General features: G+C 33.7%; 1 protein-coding gene across 1 annotated transcript in view; it reads right to left on the bottom strand.

Annotated features, from left to right (window-relative positions):
- LOC124360215 (aquaporin AQPcic) overlaps positions 1 to 23,823 on the bottom strand; it is an 81,223-nt gene that overhangs the window by 45,077 nt on the left and 12,323 nt on the right. The window lies entirely within an intron of this gene.

Below are 23,823 nucleotides of genomic sequence, written 5' to 3'. Positions count from 1 at the left end.
AATGTTAATTATGAGCAAGTCTCCTTAAAGTTGACATAACCTAAATTATTTTTAAGTTTAACTTTGTTGTTAAGCTAACTTTGTTTTACGTTCCTTCGAACAATGATGTAAAAACTGTTTTATAGAGTTCTTAATGAGACCTCCTTTATGAAAATTAGGAAGTAATGTCAACATTTTTGAAAAACGTTAGTAAAGTAAAACTCTCTTGAAGTAAAAATGTAGAGATATTTTAAATATATAGTTCAATAGAAGACGCTTAAACATTTACGGTTGACTCTGACACTTGAAAAATGAAAACTTACACACACACACACACACACACACACACACACACACACACACACACACACACACACACACACACACACACACACACACACACACACACACACACACACACACACACACACACACACACACACACACACACACACACACACACACACACACACACACACACACACACGCACGCACGCACACGCACACGCACGCACACACACACACACACACATTGTATATATATATATATATATATATATATATATATATATTCAAAAAGCAATATGAGAATAATTAAAAAAAGTTATTTGGTAAAATAAATCAATTTAAATACGAGTACTCATAGGTCCTCCATACTTCACTGTCTTTCAAAAAAATCTTACGTACTTCACTTACAATCTTAAAATTAAATATGGGTAAACGTTTTTTCAGTGCTTATTATAAATTATAAAGACCAAAGAAAGCGCTCAGTACGTTACGGGAAGAACGTCGTAAAACATAACAACGTAGAGCTAGGATCTAATGGCTCGCTTAAATGGTTTATTCGATCATTTGCATTCTTAGTGCCCTTTCGCCGACTCGGCAGCGCTCGGGTTGACTAGTCTTCCCATTCTCTTTCAGGACACGGACAGTACTTTGCTTACTCGGGAGTTTATTGTACAGATTTCAAAATGAACCACAATTTGCAGAATACATAGGTGTAATGGAAATAAATGAATTTATATCACTTATAATTAATTTATTGGTGATAATGTTAAAAGTTTAAGGTCCTATGAATTCAAAATCGTGTGAAAATTACAAATACCATTAAAAAGGAACAGTATATAACTAAAAATACACAAAAACGTACACAAGTAAAGGTTATTATAATTTACAGAATAGGTAGATCTGTCAATTGACGTCAATAGAGTTTTTGTTTAAAATCGTCATTTTGATCTGTCGTGACTACCGTTGGTTCAAGAGATAAAGTATACATGCTATTTATAATTACTAATTAAGCACCAGCAACAACAGAGACGTCCTTAAAAGAAGTTGTTTTTTGATTGTATGTTTGTTTTATAATCGTTCCAGCTAATGTGCTGCTAATGTTTTCAAGTGTAAAGCGTTTACGTAGTACTCGGCTGTGTTTCGAACTGTGGATAAAACTTCCTCATTCCCCATTTTAAATTTTAAAAGTTACTGTTCCTGCATAACTTATTGTTTGAACTGTCTTTATTAGCTAAACACCTCAATAGGCTAATACTTCCGTCCTGTGATGCCAGTTCGTCTGTTTTACTTGGTAAATAATTATTGAAGTTCAAGTAATGAAATCAATCAATAAATTAATTATTAGTGACCTTTTGTTGGAAACCTGGAAATTAGAGACGGGCTTACAAGTAACAAGTTACAGGCTTACTAATATGAAAATAATATATTGAAGACTAACGTGTGACGCTACCCACATATCTTTGTTTGTTTGCAATGAGTAAGTAAAAAGTGTTATTATATCTACCATATATTTTACAGAAAACTAAAAATATTCCTCCTCATATGCTTCTGGTTTGCACGAACTTGACTTATTTTAAAACGGTGTGCACCACATACATAAATGTAAGCCAAGTAAGGAATTTGAATTGAAAAGAACATATACGTTTATGATATTTACACCAAATGTTTTAATCTCGTATTTTATAACCAATTATTCTCTCTAGCTAGCGTGTCTACTATATTTATGTTTGTCAAGAGAAGTACCGGTACACGTGTGTGAAATAAATATTCTTTTACGAAGCAATGCTTTTATACCGAGTACACCATGTTACACTAAATATTTACTCACATGTCCTCAACATGTGAGTAAATGTGAGTAACATGTGAGTAAACCCCTCAACATCTGGGTTTCCGAATTACCAATTTTAAAACATTGTTTCTACATTTCATAAATATTGTTAATGTGGAATTGTTTTATAGAATTTATTTCTAGATGCCTTATTTTTATATTCCAAAACTTAATAATTACAGGGTTGACAGTGAGGTAATGCCAATATAAACTTAAATGGAACTAATAGTTACGTGTTGTAATCATCACCAACAACTCTAAATTATTTGTAAATACGAGTATATTGAAATAATAGCACAAACCACTGTAAAATAACTTAACGAACGCCCAAATAGGCTTAATACTTGATCTTTTGTATAATGTTAGCTTTCTTATAATTAGTTAAAATTAGATTACTTACTAAACTTCATATGATGTTTCAATACAGCAATAATTATTAATTTATGCATATTCCAGGAAGAATCATACTCGTTTTTTATACCTAAATATAAATGAGGAAAATTTTTAAACCGACTATTGCTTATATCGGAATTGCATAACAATGATAACAATTAAGTTTACATGCGTCATTTAATGGATAAAGTATTACTAAGTTAGGTATTATTTTGTTTTAGTACAAAACAATTGTTGCAAATAAGTAAAACTCATGTTTTGTGCTGAATCTGGATTCTCGCTAAGTAAAGGGTACTATTGCAACAACAACTTGTATTTTAAAATTATGTAACATTGTTATGATGGTCGAAAATTAAAGGTTATCTAGCAATGAGTAGTAAAGAGTATAGTGCAACTGCTTCTCAAGGAGTACTAATGACGAAAGTACTGCTTAACGTTTACTACGGCAGGCTCTATTAGTAGGATTAGTTTACATTTGTGTTATTTTAAACAGAATTGCCTCCTGACATTTATGGTTGTAATTGCTGTACTAGCCTACTACAACTTAAGGTTGTCCCTATGACTGTAATGCAAGAGCTGACCGCTAGGTCACTGTAGTGATGCTCTCGTAGCTGCCATGACTGCAATATGCTGCTCCGTTCCCTCTCGAACTACTTTACACCCTACAAAAGAATCTTCCACCTTTATCTATCTGTCTCTCTTCCTCCGCTATGTTTTTGCTTACATCGCGTGATTATATTGTTGTAGGTTGCACTAAATTTTCGCTGCAATCACTGATCACACCGAATTCAGACCTGAGCCCAAACAGCCACAAGGAAATTTACAATACATTGTATTAGCTTATTTAGAAAGGTTAGCCCTACGAAATGCCTCCCAAAACTGACCTTTAAAGTTACAGTAGTTATTGTTGGAGAAAAATTTCCAAAGTAGGAAATATCTTCGAATAACTAGTATTTGGAATATTTATGATGACGATTCCATGGGAATTCTAAAGACAATCCTGTTTTTGTAACGCCTTGAGGACGCGGGTAACTAGAAAATGCCACAAAAAATTGACAAGTATTAAACAATAACAGTTAAATGTAACTTTTTACGGTGCTGCTTGGATCTACGTAGCTGTTGTAGATAAAATTGTACCATTTGGTAGATATAAAAACACTCAGTTGTGAAAATTGACAATTCTGATATAGGTCGAAAATTACTAGGACTAAGTAATTTAACCTTTTAATTTAGCCATGCGTCTAGTAGTGAAAATTTATAATCATCATATTAGAAATTTTCAGTACTAGACGCATGGTTAAATTAAAAGGTTACTTAGTCTTAGTAATTTTCGACCTATATCAGAATTGTCAATTTTGGAACATTGCTAACACAATAAAAATATTGAGATATTTCGGTCTCGCTGTGGATTGTCTTTAGTCAAAAACGTTTCATAGTAGTTGGCATTTTGAGCGAGAGTAAAATATCTCAAGACTATTGTGCTAGTAACGATTTAATGGTAAGAACTTCAACATTTACTACTCATAGATGTTTTCCAGTAACCACTGATACTGTTTAAAAGTGTTACTCTATGTTTATTGGATGAATAAGTTATCAATGTTAAGTATTGTCCGATGGAAAGTTATAAAAGGAGCCAGGTATTACTAAAATTCGGTTTTAATCAAAATCAAAACAAGAAGGAGACATTTCATGATTTGATACAGCAGGCGACTCAATGAAAGCAAAATGCAATGGAGAAGTAAAATATTCCATGACGTCTTTGTATAACAGCACAAGTTAGCAACAAAACGAAGCAAGCGTGCAGGAGTGCATTTGCCAATAGGAGCTCATCAAAAATAGTTAAACGGTGGGTGAAGATTATAGACACTCCCGGATGCGACGTAAGCGTGCGTCTCCAGCCGGATAATTTAGTAAATTGAGATTGCGTTCAGGGCGACCTTGGCTGGAGGCGGTCGAACCAGACTGAGGACGGGCGTCGGGGCCTGCCATGCGCGGGGGCGGGGTGAGCCGAGCGTAAAGATGAGCAAGGAGCGTCGGTTGTTACATGCTTCCAGGAATTCTCCTGAAGTCATTCTGGAAAAATCCACGTTTCGTAGACCTATAATTTTCCATTATTAGTAACAGATCTAGAAGAGCTAGCGAAATTTTGCTGCGTCATCTGGAAATTGGTGTGCAAACCCCCTTTTATTTAAGATCTTTAATAGTCAACGTTGTGAAACTTTGAAAATATATCAGAATGTTTGATTTATAATTCAGTGAACGTTTTACATTTTCCATTGCAAGAATTGGCACCAATCTTTACAGTTGATATAAACATTCATATATGTATGTTTCAACTCTACTACTTTTCAGATTCTGTAACTACAAATAAATAATGGGCGTTACTACTTATATTAATCCTGAAATTGGCGTATTCAGATTTACGGTGTAATCCGTATGGTATCATTATTTCAGAGGTATATGGACGTCAATATATCTAGAACCCATGATTCAACGTCTTACATTGCATTAAGCATTGACTTTTAAACTGTACAGTATATAGTGGCTTATTATTGTACTGTAAAGTTTAACATAACGATAACAACTTCGTAAAGAACAGTAAGTATAACTAACTATATTTAATAAATCATGCATAAAATATATAGGCAATAGTCGTCACTTATCAGTTGTACATCGATGGATAGAGATCAAGTAAGACATTGTGTACAATTGGTAACTACGTAAAACTGAATGTAGTTCTAGAATGGGAGCTTGTACGTAACAAAATTTAAAATATATGTAACAAAGAGCGCTAATTTTATATACAAGTGTAAAATAGGTATAATTGACATTTCTGGGAAAGAAAGAGCATATTATTATGCACTTATAAACAAATTATCTTACAGAACAGAGATAATTTAGGGAAAGCTACCTGTTAAAAAAAATATTGTTGAAGATATATCTAAAAGAAAATTTATCAACATAATGATTATTTTGTGACCAAGTGCAATAGTGCCTGATACACAAGTTGAGGACGAGGAATTAAGATTAAGAATTAAGAGGAAAAGAAAAAGCAAAGCCATATAAATCATTGGTGACGAATAAAATAATCTGATATCCCTTGCTTAAGCACGTAGTGATTACAAGTCACGAATATGTTAAATCTTAAAAAATACTAAATGCACTTAAGACGCTGAGTTATCATGGGAAGTTTAGCGTTCATCACACGAATTACGTACTTATGGATTATTGTTTTCATCCACAGATTACAGATTACAGTGCATGGTTGGCTTCATAGCTTAACAATTTCCTACTTCTGTATTCAAGGTTTTCACCTCGATGACGGTTGGGAGCTTACTTCTCGTTTCAATAATTCTCAAACAAGAACAGTGACTTAAGGGCTTTATTCTCACGACTTTGACAGCGACTTCCTTTTACTCTATGGGTGTTATCGCTCTTTTAGAAATTCCGGTTTTCAAAAATCTTCATGAATTCTACCGTATTGATAGGGTAGGTGATTTTAGTCTTGATACCGGTGATTTTAGGGTACCGTCTCTTCTGTTAATTTAAAGTTGCTAAGTGCACACTTGTCATTAAGTCTTCTAAAAATATTTTACTTAATTACTCAGATTTATTTCAATTTTTTACCTTCGGTTTTATATCCAAAGCTCAGTAAAAATTGTGTTTACATAGTATTTAAACGATCATTATTACGTTTGATGTAAAATAAATCCAATAAAAGAACAGATACTTAATAGCAAATAAACTAATTTAAGAAAGAAATTTAATAACTTACATTTTTTATATTACAACGCGAATATAGGTAATATCATACAGGTAAACTTACTTCTACTTCAAAAAATGTCTTTACGGCGATCCAGTATAAAGAAACTCCAATACTAAAACACTAACAAAATAACAACTTATTGTATTAAAAATTCATCAATTGTAAAACATGAACAAGTTTTTGAATAGTTTAACTTTCAAAATAAAATTTGAGTTAATAAATATTATAATGGTAAATGTAAAATTTATCAACAAGAAAAGGTTTTCTCTGGAATGTTTTTTTGTTACGTCTTTAGGTCTGCATGTCTTCAGATGGATATCCACATCCTCAGTTTTAATATTTATTAATCTGCGTTTTTGTCTGAGGCGTGACAAACAATTAAAGCAGATCCATTAAATATTTACGTAACTCGTCCGTAAAGAGCAAAACAACTGTGGCAGCCTTGATCTATCTGTCTTGTTTGTTTACATTCAGAACGCCTTGTTGTTTTCCGTGGCAGTACCAATTCCCACACATAGGAAACTCTTGTTGTGGTCGTAGTTATACATTTGTGTTATGAATAATAGTATTTCGGACATTTTACTACGAATAGTGATATTAAATTACAAATATATTTTGTTTGACAAATCTTATTTATATTGCAACATTTAATTGAACAGAAAGATACGTATTTGTGAAGCTGATAAATCAAAATCAGCATATGTAATGGATGAAAGGATGTTGAGGAATTTTTGACATCCACAAAGATTTAAGTTGTTTAAAAATTGTAATATATCGTTACGTTTTACGGCTTGCCATGGTGCAAAGGAATATCAACATTTTCTAATCAAATTCTCGTCAAAATTGCATCAAAGTCCCGTAACATTGTAATATAAAGAATAGAAAGACAGTTATACAGAATGTTCAAGCATTAATTTGCTGATTAGTACTACAAAAGAAATTAAACTACTGACACCACCACCACATTCCGGTGAATTGAAGTGTTGAAATGTTTAATATAATGATATCTAAACCACTATGTAGTTTATCATCTATCGGTAGTTACCTCCATTATTAGGAAATTAATACTTATTGATAGAAATTAAGGCTTACAATATTTCTGTATTATATTGTCTGTCAATAATTCGTCATTATAATATGTTGTAATTGATAAAGGCATTAATAAAATATCAATGTTCAAAATAATAATTCATGCAAAGTAATTCTTATAACAATAATTTTGTCATTTTGTGTTAAACCTTTCATTATAAATACTGCTAGAGTTCTAATATTCAAAGTGAACAGGGCCTACCCACTTCCCTTTCATAGTTTAGTAACACTTTTATAACCGGCTCTATTAACATTTTTGCCGTCTGAGCTATAAATACGTTTATGGCATAAACAATTCTAAACGAATCTTGTTAATAGGGGCGATTAAAAATTACCTGCTCAAATTAAAAACAACTACAAAGGTCTAGATAATCGTAAATTGTTATATAACAATTTCAAAACCGGTTTCTGAGTCAAAAGACAAAATGCATTAGTTAAACATACTAAGGTTTGTAGTTCTACGCAGTTAGCATCGTGTAGGAGAGACTAACGTACTGCAGTGTATTAGAACCTAGAACCGACATTACAGATGTTAGCTGTGGAGGAGTCGCACGGTCTAAGGCGTCGGACATTGGATCTGAGTTAGAGATAGCGCAGGTTCAAATCCAGTGTGTTACCATAAAACTTTTTATCAGTACCATCGACCTTGTGCTTTATGAACTCCCTCTCATTCTGTTCGATATCACAGGAACGTGGCCCGTGAGGACGGGCAGAGTAAGGTTTAAAAGGGAATCGGTTTCTTCTTAAAATATCTTTATATATTAATATTATATATATATATATATATGTATATATATATTATATACATATATTTCTTTTGTGCGTGTGTATGTCACTGGTAAGTGTTTTTTAATTAAGTTTTTATTTCTAAGTAGTTGTTGATTTTGGAATGTTTCAAATTAAATATGGCAAACTTCGCTACGACACGTAATACAAAGTGAACTGATACTTAATACATTCAGCTGAAGTTCATCAAAGAGGCAGAAACATTTGTTTACATTTAAAATTTAGAATATTATTATTGTAAAGTGCTCGATCAGTAGTGCAATGCAGATCGCATAGACGAAGTCATTGGCTAATTTTAAATTTTGATTGCACTAATGATCAATAAACTATATAATGGAATGAAAATACTATTAAACGATGTTTTAAAAATCACCTCATATTACAAAGCCATGTATGTTTGCACATAAGGTAATCGAATTTGGTTAGATGGAGTGTAAATGAAAAGAGCCGAAAGAGAAGACGCTTTATGATCGAAATTGGTTTTCGTTGATACATTTTCTTGATCGGAGCATAAGGCAAACTCCACAATAATACTGGAAATATCTTGGACAGAAAATTAATTTATTAATAAAATAAAGAGAACGAATTTGGTTCTTTATAAACCTAATTAGTTTATCGAGATTCAGCCATATAAATTGTACTTAATAACTTATAAAAAAAAAAAAAAAAAAAAAAAAAAAACACACACACACACACACACACACACACACATACATATATATATGTATATGTTGATATATATAAGTAAGGATTTGATTTAATCCTAGAACTTGCCAACTGCGTCTAGTTGTCCGGTCGGGATGGACGGGCGGCCTTGAACACTGCCTAAATAATTCATACCCACTCACAGGCCTTGGCGACCATGCTAACTAATATCTATTTAAGGTAAGTGTTTTTAACCGGATTCCGGCAGATTCTCTCTGAAGAAAATAACTGGTTATTTAATTTATTGTTTACTTTGAAATGTCGCGTAAAGAATTATATAATAATAAATATAAATGCAATAGATTACCTGAGTCAACCACTTTCAGTGATCACTTACCGTTTGGGTAGTATTCACCATGAATTAGAGCGAAAACATATTTGTTATTTGTGACGTGTTTAATTATTTTGAAATAATGAATCAGCACAATTATCTTTCTTTAACAAAAGATCATGCAGTTGTTGCTGTTATTAGCCACATATGTTAAACAAAAATTGAGAACTTTAAAATTTCCGGAAAGCAGAAAATTTTTAATGAAATTCTTAAAAGGATAATCTAATGGTACAATTTTCAAAATAATATCAAAATTTATAAGATTTTATTATGATACTTCTGAAAAGTGGGGTAAAGTTTTGAATGCCTTACACTTCATAATTTATTAATGATTTTTCCTAATGAAAAATTTGTAGAACTGTATATTTAAAACGTTGAAAACTATTGATTGTTTCTTAACACGGCATTCTAATTTGAATATTGTATTATAAAACCATGGATGTGTTTTGCAAAAATACATTGAAAAGAAATTTCAGGAAAGTATTTTGAATGAGATACCTTTCTAATATGTTTTCTGCGACTTAAATGTGAAGTTATAATACAGCTTGCAGGAAAATGGAAGTTCACTTAAAAAACTACGAATGGGAATGTTTTAAAAATAAATACAAAGAGAGCATTGTGTTATGTAACATCCGTTCTCATGTGGGAGGAAGCGTGCCAGGAGGGTCTTCAAGGGCGAGGAGGTAGCCAGTGGAAACCGCTCAACTGATACCTATCAGGACTCGGGAGTCTAAATAAATAATGACTGCCAAAATAGAGGATTAGCCGTTTGTCTGGTGTTTTAGAGAATCGCACAGGGAGTGGAATGTATATGTTTGTGAGGACTACAGGAAAACTTTTCTACTTAAACCCACTGAAGCCATGCATTTACCTTCATAACCGTCTCCGTAAGAATCAAGTCCTCAATTCACATGGTATCACATAAATATAATAGGTCAATCGTTAGGCATTGGTAGTGCTGTATTAGGACTAGTGGTTAGGATTAGTACTAAATAATCCTTTGGTGGCTCTCTAAAACAATTTTCCAACAGTACATAAATCTGCATTGTATTTGTTTGTATTGCATCCATTTGTAGCAGTAAATTAAATTACGATCCTGTACATAATACCAGCCGTTGGACGCAGGATGGGGGCGGCCTTAAAATTTACTTGTCGGTAAAGAACGCCGACTGCAAAAAACTACATTTTGTGTACGTATTGAGCAGTGTGAGTTGAGATTATGTTTTCTCACTAGATTCGTAATTAACATTAGGGGTGCTTTGGGATATCTCGTTGAGAGTGTGGAGTTCCAAAACTTCCAGAAGCGAACGAATAGGATGCAAAGATAGGCAGCCAATTTTTGGCCCCATGATTCATTACTTATTTTAGGAACGTCAAAAAGAATATTATTCTTCAAATTATAATGTGGCAAATGACAGGGTTGTTGGGGCCGTCGAGTTTACGTGTTTGTAAGTCAAGAAAGTGTATTGCAGAATAGATTCTGACCTAAGTCCATAAAGGCCCTCACTACAATTTGGTTACATCTCGCATAGTCCACCCACGTCTCTGATGTTGGAGGTAAAGTTTTCTGGTCTTGGTGCAAAGAGGAGAATAGGTATATGGGAAGTTCTCTTAAATTATTAATCATCCCTCTATGCCAATTTTACTCTTATTCTAGTCCACAAGTGAACAAGCCTAGTGCAGCAAGAATATATTTGGTATATTTGAGAGATAACATTTCATCCATGAAAGGATGGATGCCCATTAGCACCACTTTGGATTGATCAGGATTAATACCGTGAAATAGAATATGGCAATCAAGTGGAAGAATTAAAAAAAAAACTTTTATTTCTTTTTTTTAAGGCTTGCAGCCTTCAATGATAATAAATAATGAACTTTGGCAGATCAATTTAAATTAACATCAACTACAACTTTTAAGAGAATCTCTCGTTAATAAAACTCTACTTGTACTTTTTTGCGATAGTAAAACTTAACGTAGACCCACTTTGCACTACCATAGTAATAAATAATTGATAAATGGCCCACATAAACTGAATTATGAGTGGAGATAAAATCCATATTACCTTCCCCCACACATATAAGACCACTGATGTTTCTCGTGATTACCTCATCTCCACTCTAATTGCTACTGAAGACCACCAGACTGTTATGAGGTAATTAGTGTGCACTAAGTGAGCAAGTGAGAGCGGAGCAAGTAAAGTGCACGTCATGTCAGTGTCAGAGGGCGCCGCCCCTACTCGTGCTTGCCATCTACTACTGCACATGATCTGTCACTGCTCCGCGCATGCGCACATGATCTGTCACTGCTACACGCATGCGCATAGTCTGAGCTACATTATAACCTCACTGACCTGTTCAGACTCCAACTCATAGCTTATAAAAACATTACTAGGTTCTTCGATAGTAATTGCAGATGATAGCAATTAATCAGAAAGGGCTTTCTTAAAATCATTTATTGTTAGTTCGTACATTGTTGCTTCCGTACGATGACTGTTGTTTGATAGATCCTAGAGACTTTTAACATAAGTTCCTGTTTGTTCCAGGAAGAAGTATATTGATTTTGGAGAAAAAATCCAAAGTAAAGTTGAAAAAGTACAAATAAACCATAGTTTTACAGACAACCATGATTAGAATCATATATATTGTCAGGTGATAATAACATGTGATAAAGTTACTTAGTTGGATGGTTTGGTAAAACATACATTACGTTATGTCGGCTACTTTTAAACAAAAAGTTCATTTACACAATTGTTTCTAGTACATTATTGGCTGAGCGTCAGCAAAGCCAACCAAATCGAGGGACTGAAAAACTTTGATTTCTGTTTACATCTCTGCCTATCCGCAAAATATTTGCAAAATAAAACTTGAAATCTGCAAACTTGACATTTTGCTGGATGCTTCATTTCTTAATAGGCAACTTTGAGCTTTTTGATAGTGGTGATGCCAATCCAAGAGATCTGGCTGAGTTTCAGTGACCATTTTTACGTTGTTCCTATGGATGCTTACGATGACAACGCAATAATATCGCAGAATAAGTAATTTTTTTAACAAAACGAGTACAATCATTTTAAATTTTAGCATTTGCATTAGTAACACTTGCACCTATAGACTCGGCACGTTATTTGGCATAATCCTACCGAATTAATTGAATAAAAAACGAAAAGTTAAGAAAAATAAATAATATTTTTTAATTATATCCATATTCCTGCCGATTAGATTTAAAACAATCACATTGCTGTTTTTTGTGTATATATGTTGTTCACAAATAGCAATAGCTAAAAAATATTTTAATTCTATTTTCTCGAATATTTACTTAGTTATTAATTGCTTATGTTCAACATCATCATACTTAAGTAGACTTTGCCGAACTTTTTAACTTGAAATGGATTCACTTTGTCAGGAAAGGTTATTAAATATATCTGTTCTTCCTTTGCCAAATCCAGTGGTGAGGTTGAGCTCCGTGAAAAGAAACAGTTTTGAATATATTACATTTAACTTAAATTTTAATGTATAATGCGATGCCAATTTCTAGTTACCTGTGAATGACGATATCTGGTAAGGTACTTCATGAAGGAAAAAGAACACTGTAGAACCGCAACCATTCAAGTTTACGTGGTAAGTATAGTATATTTTGTGTTGGTGTTTGGTTAATCATTTGTTATACATGTAAAATGGTTTAACGTAACTGCTGTAGAGATAGTAGTTGTGGAGACTTGTAGACTTTGTAAACAAACGTGTTAAAGGTGTGAAACTATCCCGAGTCTTACATTTAGTCTGAAATTCCGAGAAATATTTGATGGATACGTTTGTTTTTTTTTTCTAAAATAAAAAAACTCAAAGATCGTGTCAGCATTAGTTGTACTTATTTTGAACCATTTTATTTTGTTTGAATTCAATGATAACAAATTACTTGAATGATTCATTTAGACTTAATAGGGTTTATTTATTTAAGTCATATACTGATCACCGATCTAATAATGTATACTACAGCGTATTTTTCCAAATCGTTGGAAACTAATATTTTAGTTGTGGTGTATATGTTTAAGCACTACATGTAAACAGTGCACATAATAAATTCCTATCAGACATGATAATTTCAGGTCCTGCAATTGAAAATAACTAGATGATATTCCAACCATTTGTTGTGCGTACTTTTTTCTTCAGTTTCATACATTATGTTAGTAAAGCAGGACTTGACCAGCTAAAAATGTTTCGATATTATTTGCAGTTCGCCCTACGACAACTTCGTGTCCTTTGTATTCTGATTAAAATTTGCTGCGCTTGCTATTTTTTTTGATGTTCGTTCTCCATAAATGATGCAATGCCTCCAGTAAATATTTTGTGATCCCAATAATTGGAGATAGGTACCTGAGCCTAATGTAGAAGAAAATGTCTATCTATTCACCGAAAAGCAATATTTTATGTTTATAAGAACTTAATTTTACTTTTTTTAAAATTACTATTTATAACAGTTGTTGTAGTGCGCCAGACTGCTGGGTCCATAACAGGCTTTAAGGTTAGACTAAAAGACATGTTATAAAGGAACCTGCACTGTCATGAAAGTCAGTCTTGCCCGTGTAGAATTCAAGATTAATGAAAATGTTTAATTCATTCTCCAGAAATCACTCTGAGTGATATTACTAATGCTCAGCCAAATCCTGTAGATGCACACATATCACAATTGAACACAATGTTGGGTGTGTATAAATATAAAGGTTCACGCAAAATATTTAATCTATAATTTTACTCGTACAGTAAATATTTGATTGAAATGACGATGCAGGAAATCAATTTACCAATCTGTTGCTGTACTTCATTTAAAAATGACCGTCATGAAAGGGTTTACCCTCATTGTGTGAAAATCTATGGCATATATATAATCTCATAAACACAAAATAGAATGTCTGACGGCTGAAATTCTAGGAAGTGTAGACCTCAGTATGAATGGTTGCAGAGACAGGGATATCTCCTAACAGTCATAACTGACCCCATGTAGACTTAAGACTTGTCCAGGTAAGGAACCCAAACACAACCGTGCTGAAGCACGGATTGCTGCAGCAATATGCTAGGCCGCATTTTTCATTTGGTGGGGTGCAGAAATGGTAATTAACAAAATGATTCTTTTTAATGAAAGGCAGTATCTGTTAAAGTGAAACAACCATAAAATGCAAAGAAATCATTCCAATGCTCCATGCTATTCATTATTACTCGTGTAATTTACAGATGTTAAATTATCCATGTGCGGTGCCTAATGATATTTTTTATGATCACGATGTTTAGAGAGATACGTGGTATGGCGAGATATAAAGGATCTGGAGGTATGGTATTTTCCCAAAACTAGTAAATACTTAGAGGGAAAATATGTCTTTTTTATCATTCATGTGTCGCTACATGTGTAGAAATGTGACACACTGAGAAGGAGTAAAGCTATAGGACTTTTCATAAAACTTACTTAGACCTTAGGTGAGTTTCAGTAGTCTCGCAGTCACATTGCTTCTGGATGAAACATTTTTCACGTTGCTACAGGATATAACAGAGGGTGCCTGTTTTACTCTCTGAGAAATACAATATATGGAAAAAAAAATTCTGTTGAACTCCCTTCTAAGAGTAAGGCTTATTATTGAAGAATTGCAAAAAATGTATCGAGTAAACCATTGTCTGTAAAATGTTTCAACTGTTCTCGAGCAATTTTTTACAACCAAATCCACGTGGTGGAGAATATATTAAACGCTGGTAGATTGTAATTTTACAAATCAGAAAGTTATGGTCTAGGATATTTGAATAGTATCCAAAGCTCTCATATACACATAACGTAGCTATGATGAGACGGGTTGATCCAATGTGAATGTTGAGTTTAACGAAAGCTAAACTGGAGCTAAAATAAAAACTGTTGCTACATCCTAATCTAAAAAAATACTGTAAATGCAAAAGTGCATTTTGTTTGTTTTGCTTTCACGCATAAATTGTAAAATTAATCTTTTCAACTGATTTACTAAAATTTTACATGGACATTATTAGAGTCCCTGGTATGAATTAGGCCTGTTATTATTTCGAAAATCACTCCGGGCCCCACTGGTCTCTAAAGTATAAAAATTCCCATCTTGGTCTCTTAAGTTGCGAATTTTTAACTGAAAAAATCTGTTACATTTAATCAACTGTTCTGTGTAAACATTGTTTAATGATAGAAAGTTTATGTTGAATTAATTTAACCACTATTTTAAATTTGTTTACATTTATAGTGTGAAAACATAGAGTAAGTTTGATAGTAATAACTCTTCTTATTTAAACCTCTTCTGTAACCGCTTTTGAGCACAGAGTAAGAAAATATCGTGATAAAAAAAACTAAAACTTGTAGTCAAAATTTACTTATAAACTATAAATTTTTATTAATTATTATGTATTAGATATAAAAAGTAAAGTTACTATCCAACATTTACTATAAATTTAAAAGAATTATGATTCTCAGATCTGTATATGTATATATATATATATATATATATATATATATATATATATATATATATATATATTTTTGTTCGTAGCAACAGGGAAAAACTTAACATTGGCCTCGGAAATATAATTCACTGGAAACAGCAATGCTTCTACCTGTACACGTGGAAAGCTTATGAAATTTGGTACGAAGCCGCGGGTAAATGCTAGTATGAAAAAAAACAATAAATAATGTTGAATTGCTGAAATAAATGAGTAAATCAACCAATCAGTAGCCCTGTTTCCCTAACAATTTTAACCTGACTTTCAAAATCTTTCCAACCACAGTAAATTTACGTATATCTTACATAATTCTTTATTGGAGAAAAACTATTATTATGTTGTTTTTGCCAGAGTACATTCTATTATTAAGTTCCATTTCTATATTCGAAAACAATTAACAAAACTAATTATTTGTGAAGTGCCTCATGATGGTCAATGGAATCATTGATTTCGGAAGGCCTTTCGCAAAAATAAAAGTGTTGTTGGAAGATGTTTTATTCATTAATACTAGTAATAGAAAATAACTAATTAGTTAAATTTGTATAATAAATAAGAAACTCCAGTGTATGCGTTAGTCTGAAAGAACAATTCTGTAGTTATTTGAGAGTGTTATTCATAGTTGCACAACATTTTCTGTTCTGAGTAACAAAGCAGAATGCTCATTCGAGACAAGTGCTTTTCCATGCGGAACTATCTCAATTGCTGAAGCGTGACATATAGCATGTTGTCATTCTTTTGAAAACGGAAGGCAAACTGTGTAATAATAAATATAAACAATCAGATTAAATGGTTGGAAAGCACTCCCAGATTCACCCACAGTTATACAAGAGGCGCTCTAGAGTTCTAACACGTCCTTGGCCTTGAGTCCAAAACGAGTCAAACTGCCCAACATGCAAATGTGAATTCCGTTACGCTTCTGATGGTGACAACTGTGGATATAACACGCAGAATACTACTTATTAAAGGAATTTCACGATTTCCTTCGTACTATCTGATAGTGGAGAATGGAGAATATGCAAATTGTTATGGAATAACATTATGTATCCTTGAGTGGCTTATTGGCTTTGAAATAACGGAGAGCGAAGTGTAGAGAGGTTAACTGAAATGTTAATGTGCGCCAGGGGGTAAAAAACTCACGTCAATCATACCGACTTTTAGTACCGAAGCGGTTTTTGTTTTTATGGTGTGTATACAATAGGTATTGCCCGAGTCAATGTTGTGGGTTTTGGAGCCCGTCAAAGAGTCATCGTATTCTTTGTTTAAAGTTTGGATGTGACGATGGCTAGTTTGGTAGGATTTCGTTCATATGCCATCGTTATACATTACAAAATTAGAACACTACGTTTCGAAGATTGGCATCTACTATAATGCATAAGGTTAGGCGTGCATACAAAATAAAAAAGTATATATATGTCGATGATAACACCAAAGTCGTATTACAATTTCAAGAACTACAACTTTTTTTAGTTGTTATCAATGACTTCAGCGAGTTAATCACCATATGGTTATTTGATTTCTTAATTTATGTGAAGGCTTAACCTTACGTGTTTTGACACCTGATGAAGAGTATCCAAAATTAGAGTTGTAAAACCCAAATCATTCCGATAGGAAACTTATATGCTTGAAATTTCTACAGAGCGTATTAAAGTTTAAGGGGTTTGGGGTTTGAGAGTTTCAGTGCTTGATATTGAAAGGTATTTATAGCGAATTCCTTCCGTGAAATGTTCCTATTTGTTCACAGAGTAATTGATAACTTTTTATTCTCACCTCCATTCGTATAATAAATTAATTTTTTATTATATGATGGCGTACCTAAAGATCTTTAGAATTCATTAAGAAGCCGACTTTCGGCCCGTATGCATAGTTTTAGTAATTGTTTGATAGCTTTACAGATATGTTACTTGACTTTAGAGAGGCAATACACCATTGTGTAAATGGATGTACTGATAAGGTTGCAATCCTAAGGATTATCTTGTCAAAAACGTTGCATAAATTGTATTAACAACACTTTTCTTTCCAAAAAGTGTGGAACATTGGTACAATTTTGACTGACATATTATCAAATTAAATATTTATGAAGAGTGTGACAGGCTTTCTATCCGTCCAGATAGCACCGTGTACTATAGTTTTTGAGCAGGATCCATTGACATACAGTTTGTTTAGGGTTGGTTGGGATATTGTTTCAAGGATCGCGTCCTTTGACACATGCATTGAAATAGAATTAGTTCATTTATTTTTTTGCGTTTGTTGTAACTTTTCTATTGTTTGCTTTATATAAATACTTTTATACAATTCCAAACTGGACAAAGCAAACAGCATCAGCACAAGAGAAGACCTTCAATCCAGTTCAATGTATGGTATATGTTTAGTATCTTGCCCTTAATGAAAAAAGCATTAAAAGCAGAACAATATTATAGCTCTCGTACCCGTCCTGAGTAACGTGCACGGGTTTTACAAATTCGAGCTTGTCAGAAATGGATTTATTTGTTTATATACGCTTAAGGCCAAATTAGGATCAAATACTGTAATAACGAGACCCGCTTAGAAAGCTTCCCGCTTTATCGCCCTTATGTTTAGTACGTAATGATGAGAACGTGAAAAGGGAGTATACGATGGTTAGCACGTCCGTAGGGGATGTTGTATCAGAAATTGCAGTATCGAGGCCAATAATACTGACAATAAAAAATTTCATACATTAACAGAGGTTACAGATTAGTCATCTGTAAGACAAATGTATGTACTGAAGTAGAAGAAACAATCAAACATTAACAACAGAGCAGCAGGTTGTGTATAGGGCAATAGTTGAAATAAATCAGATAATCTTTATGCTTTGGAATCCGTTAAATAAAATATAGTCAACATTACCTTTTTCTCTCTTAGAATTTCAACCATATTTCTTCGGCTTTTATAATCTCACTATTTTCTATTTACAAGATACTATAATAAATAAAAAAAAAATAAAAGTGGATTCCAATTAAAATTCAATGAGTTAGTTTCTTGTAAGAAATTTGCATTGAAAATGTACTAAATATTCGTGGGTTAGCAAAGTAAACAATAATATCATTCGTGCACTAAAATATGTAAAAGCATATATCTATATTATTTTGTAACCGATTATTAAGATCTACGTATTACAATATTCATTATTAAACGAAACCAGTTTTATTTTTCTTTAAAGATTTTATTTTTAATCTATTTGGGATTTTAACAATTTAAAAAAGCGCCATCTTGAAACGTTATGTGACGATATTGATTTCTCCCTTGATTTAAGAGTGGAAAATTATAAAAGTGCCAAATTGAATATTTTATCTTTATTGGTTTCTGAAATAAAATAGAGATAGACATTTGGATAAGTAAGCATTTGTGACCCTTATTTATAGTTCATCTTTGTTGAGATTAACCCAAAGAACAAATCTCACAGAAATCACGAATATTAGTACATGTAGTATGTAGTGAAGGGATTTGCAGTACCAAAGTCATGTTATACTCGGTGGAAAAGTTCAGTGTACTAACTCTGTTATATATTATTGCTGGATCTATGAAGACAAATCCAGTAACTGTACGTTCATTCTACAGATCTGTGTTCACAGGGACAGAAAGCGCTGCCGAAAGCGCTACTATAGTTCTGCATCTGTGAACTGACAAGCTGGTACACGCCAGACATCAGTCAATTAGCCAAGGGTAAAAGACAAACCTTGTCTCACTTTCTCCACTTTCGTCGGTCTGACTAACCGTGACCGGTTACAGAACATGCTAGCGCATATCTGTACACGATGCATTAAGGCAGCAACAACTACACAAAGCTATTCTACTGTTGTATACCATAATTGTTTAGATAAAGCATTTGTATTATGCAGATAAAAATGGAATATGCCGTAAGTATACACTCGGTGCTTAGACCTCTAATCAGCCATCAACGGATATCAGGCTATTACAGATCTCTTAACTTTGGTAACTATCTCTTCATTTGGTATGTTAATTGGTAACGACCACTCATTTTTGTATTTATTTTTAAGTGCGAAATATAAACCTACAGACATACTGTAGTTGAAAAATAAGTGGATTGTTGAGGTTGAATGATTGCACTTAGTATAGATTTAAGTGACATTAGGCGGATTTTGCTTTATTCTGTGTAGGTTCAACTGGAATGTATAAAACAGCCACAAGTGAACCCTAATGGGGAAAATAACGTTAGGTCATACTATGATTTTAGTTTGTACGCTAATACTAATTGTTGATAGGACAGTGTAGGTATTTTATGTCATTATCTGTCGAAGGTAAGTTTTATTATGTTATTCGCTTATTTTAATTTCCGTCATCGTAGGGCATGTGGATTATTATTGTAATAAAAATGTTATATTTGCTAGGAACTTAATAGGAAGATGTTGTTATTAATTATTGTTCCACTTTTGTGTTTAGTAAATAGTGCTACAATTTGAGTGAACACATTCTAGTAGAAATGAATGTATTTTTATTGATAGCGTAGTCGATAAATATTTGAAGAATGAATTTTAAATCAGTGTACTTTTGAATATTAATAGTCATCATTACAATAACATTTACCCACTGACGGATTTAATCCATTTATCAATATTTTTGTGAAATACGAATATAGGAGTTTTCACGTTATTTTTTCGGTGGGTAAGCATTACAAACACATTTTATTTATGTTGGCCAAAAATAGGAAAGAGAAATTCCAATGTATGTGAAAAATAAAAGTTTGCATTTAAAGTCAAAGATATATCTTATTTGAGACTTCATGAATATTACGTTTTAAAAAACATAAAAGTAGTAAACTACATAAAATTATATATATATATATATATATATATATATATATATATATATATATATATATATAAATAATAACCACAAAACTAGGCAAGCAGCACAAAAATTGTGCAAGTATTCTTGTTTGAAAATTAACCAACGCCCTAAGATTTGCCATTAATAGTTCACTAGTAACACTAAATCAGTGTATTAAGTAATGCTATAATTCATAGAATCAAGCGTGCATATTAATTCTTATTACCGGTCTTTAGCAGGCTGCTGCGGCTTGACATTTACCGGTGACGATGCTATCATACTTGTAATAACGGTGGTAAATTAAAGTTTCTAGTATCAATGAACTGGCAACATGCATGGCATCGATGAAAGTTATATTCTGGATTCAAACGTATTTCATATAACGATAATGTGTTCTGTAATATGTTCAGACTTCATTGACACTTGTAAGTAGTAAATAGTACCTCAGAAATGGCACACACATTTATTATGCGTTATATTCAGAGAGAGTTTTAGACCTATTATATATTCTCAGGAATAATACAGTTTTACAAGCAAACCATTGTCTTTCCACTCTCATATCTTCAAAGGGAATATTCCAGCAGTAGTAACCCTGTCTCATCCAGTTTTTTAGCAGTATTGAGAATAGTACTATTGTAAGAATAACTTATATATCCCTAATCTCAAAGCGATATCCAACTCCATTCCGCAAACTCTATACTAGATCGGCAGTGAATCTCCTTTGCCAGCACTTTATCTCGATTCGGAACATACCTATATTAAAGACACCCTGCCATATTACCAACAAGCAGGAGTTAGAAACAGACTGTAAATGCTGGAAACTCTGTTATCATGCACATGACTATCATTATCACAACTAAGAATACATCGCCGAAGCCGGATTGTAACTGTCCGCAAGGTATCGGTAACATACAGACTACGCCGGATTGTAACTGTCAGCAAGGTATCGGTAACATACAGACTACGCCGGATTGTAACTGTCAGCAAGGTATCGGTAACATACAGACTACGCCGGATTGTAACTGTCAGCAAGGTATCGGTAACACACAGACTACGCCGGATTGTAACTGTAAGCAAGGTATCGGTAACACACAGACTACGCCGGATTGTAACTGTCAGCAAGGTATCGGTAACATACAGACTACGCCGGATTGTAACTGTAAGCAAGGTATCGGTAACATACAGACTACGCCGGATTGTAACTGTCAGCAAGGTATCGGTAACACACAGACTACGCCGGATTGTAACTGTCAAGCAAGGTATCGGTAACACACAGACTACGCCGGATTGTAACTGTCAGCAAGGTATCGGTAACACACAGACTACGCCGGATTGTAACTGTCAGCAAGGTATCGGTAACACACAGACTACGCCGGATTGTAACTGTCAGCAAGGTATCGGTAACACACAGACTACGCCGGATTGTAACTGTCAGCAAGGTATCGGTAACACACAGACTACGCCGGATTGTAACTGTCAGCAAGGTATCGGTAACACACAGACTACGCCGGATTGTAACTGTCAGCAAGGTATCGGTAACACACAGACTACGCCGGATTGTAACTGTCAGCAAGGTATCGGTAACACACAGACTACGCCGGATTGTAACTGTCAGCAAGGTATCGGTAACACACAGACTACGCCGGATTGTAACTGTAAGCAAGGTATCGGTAACACACAGACTACGCCGGATTGTAACTGTAAGCAAGGTATCGGTAACACACAGACTACGCCGGATTGTAACTGTCAGCAAGGTATCGGTAACACACAGACTACGCCGGATTGTAACTGTCAGCAAGGTATATCGGTAACACACAGACTACGCCGGATTGTAACTGTCAGCAAGGTATCGGTAACACACAGACTACGCCGGATTGTAACTGTCAGCAAGGTATCGGTAACACACAGACTACGCCGGATTGTAACTGTAAGCAAGGTATCGGTAACACACAGACTACGCCGGATTGTAACTGTCAGCAAGGTATCGGTAACACACAGACTACGCCGGATTGTAACTGTCAGCAAGGTATCGGTAACACACAGACTACGCCGGATTGTAACTGTCAGCAAGGTATCGGTAACACACAGACTACGCCGGATTGTAACTGTCAGCAAGGTATCGGTAACACACAGACTACGCCGGATTGTAACTGTCAGCAAGGTATCGGTAACACACAGACTACGCCGGATTGTAACTGTCAGCAAGGTATCGGTAACACACAGACTACGCCGGATTGTAACTGTCAGCAAGGTATCGGTAACACACAGACTACGCCGGATTGTAACTGTCAGCAAGGTATCGGTAACACACAGACTACGCCGGATTGTAACTGTAAGCAAGGTATCGGTAACACACAGACTACGCCGGATTGTAACTGTCAGCAAGGTATCGGTAACACACAGACTACGCCGGATTGTAACTGTCAGCAAGGTATCGGTAACACACAGACTACGCCGGATTGTAACTGTCAGCAAGGTATCGGTAACACACAGACTACGCCGGATTGTAACTGTCAGCAAGATATCGGTAACACACAGGCTACGCTTGATTATAATTTTCACGAAGAAATCAGCAACATACCGACTACGCTTTATTGTAATTATCAATAAGGTACTGGGAACATACCCACTAAGTTGGATTGTATCTATCTCTCATCGAGGTATCGAGAACAATACAACCTACATGTCGGGATTAGAAGTATAACCCCACATAATTCGAAATTTACATACTTAAAGAATATTGAGTCCTGATATTAAATCGTTAAACTATCTCTATTGTACTTATGGTATACGATATGGTATACCATCTGTATATTTCTATGTATGTTGATTATTGTTTCTTAATTTCTTCTTTACAATTTGATATATATATATATTTATATAGTTATGTACTTTCGAGCGTCAACAGTGGATCTTTTTATATATTAACAATTTTATTTACAATTTCGTTAAGAAAATCTGGTTAATTCCTTTCTTTTAGTAGGTACCCGTAAGATATAAATAATGCTTGTATTAATAAGATGCAAGTAAATGTGAATACATTTTAACCTACTGTAGATTTTGGGCAAACTTTACAGCTCAATGTATTGTTTATGAACGGAAAAATTAATTTTTCTATTCTGTGATTGACGAGAATTTTGAATTGGTAGAAGTCTGCTTCTTAACTAAATATACTAATAAAGTATATATATATATATATATATATATATATATATATATATATATATGAAATACTTAAATTTCACCTCATATTTCTTTTGAATAAATGTTTTTCAATGAGGCACGCATTATATACGTTCGCACGTTCAATGACCCACGTTCCTAATCTGTTACACCTAAATAGATGCAGCATAAAAATGA

The sequence above is a fragment of the Homalodisca vitripennis genome, chromosome 4, assembly GCF_021130785.1.
Source record: "Homalodisca vitripennis isolate AUS2020 chromosome 4, UT_GWSS_2.1, whole genome shotgun sequence".
NCBI classification, from domain to species: domain Eukaryota; kingdom Metazoa; phylum Arthropoda; class Insecta; order Hemiptera; family Cicadellidae; genus Homalodisca; species Homalodisca vitripennis.
This window is presented reverse-complemented; position numbering and strand designations above follow the sequence as displayed.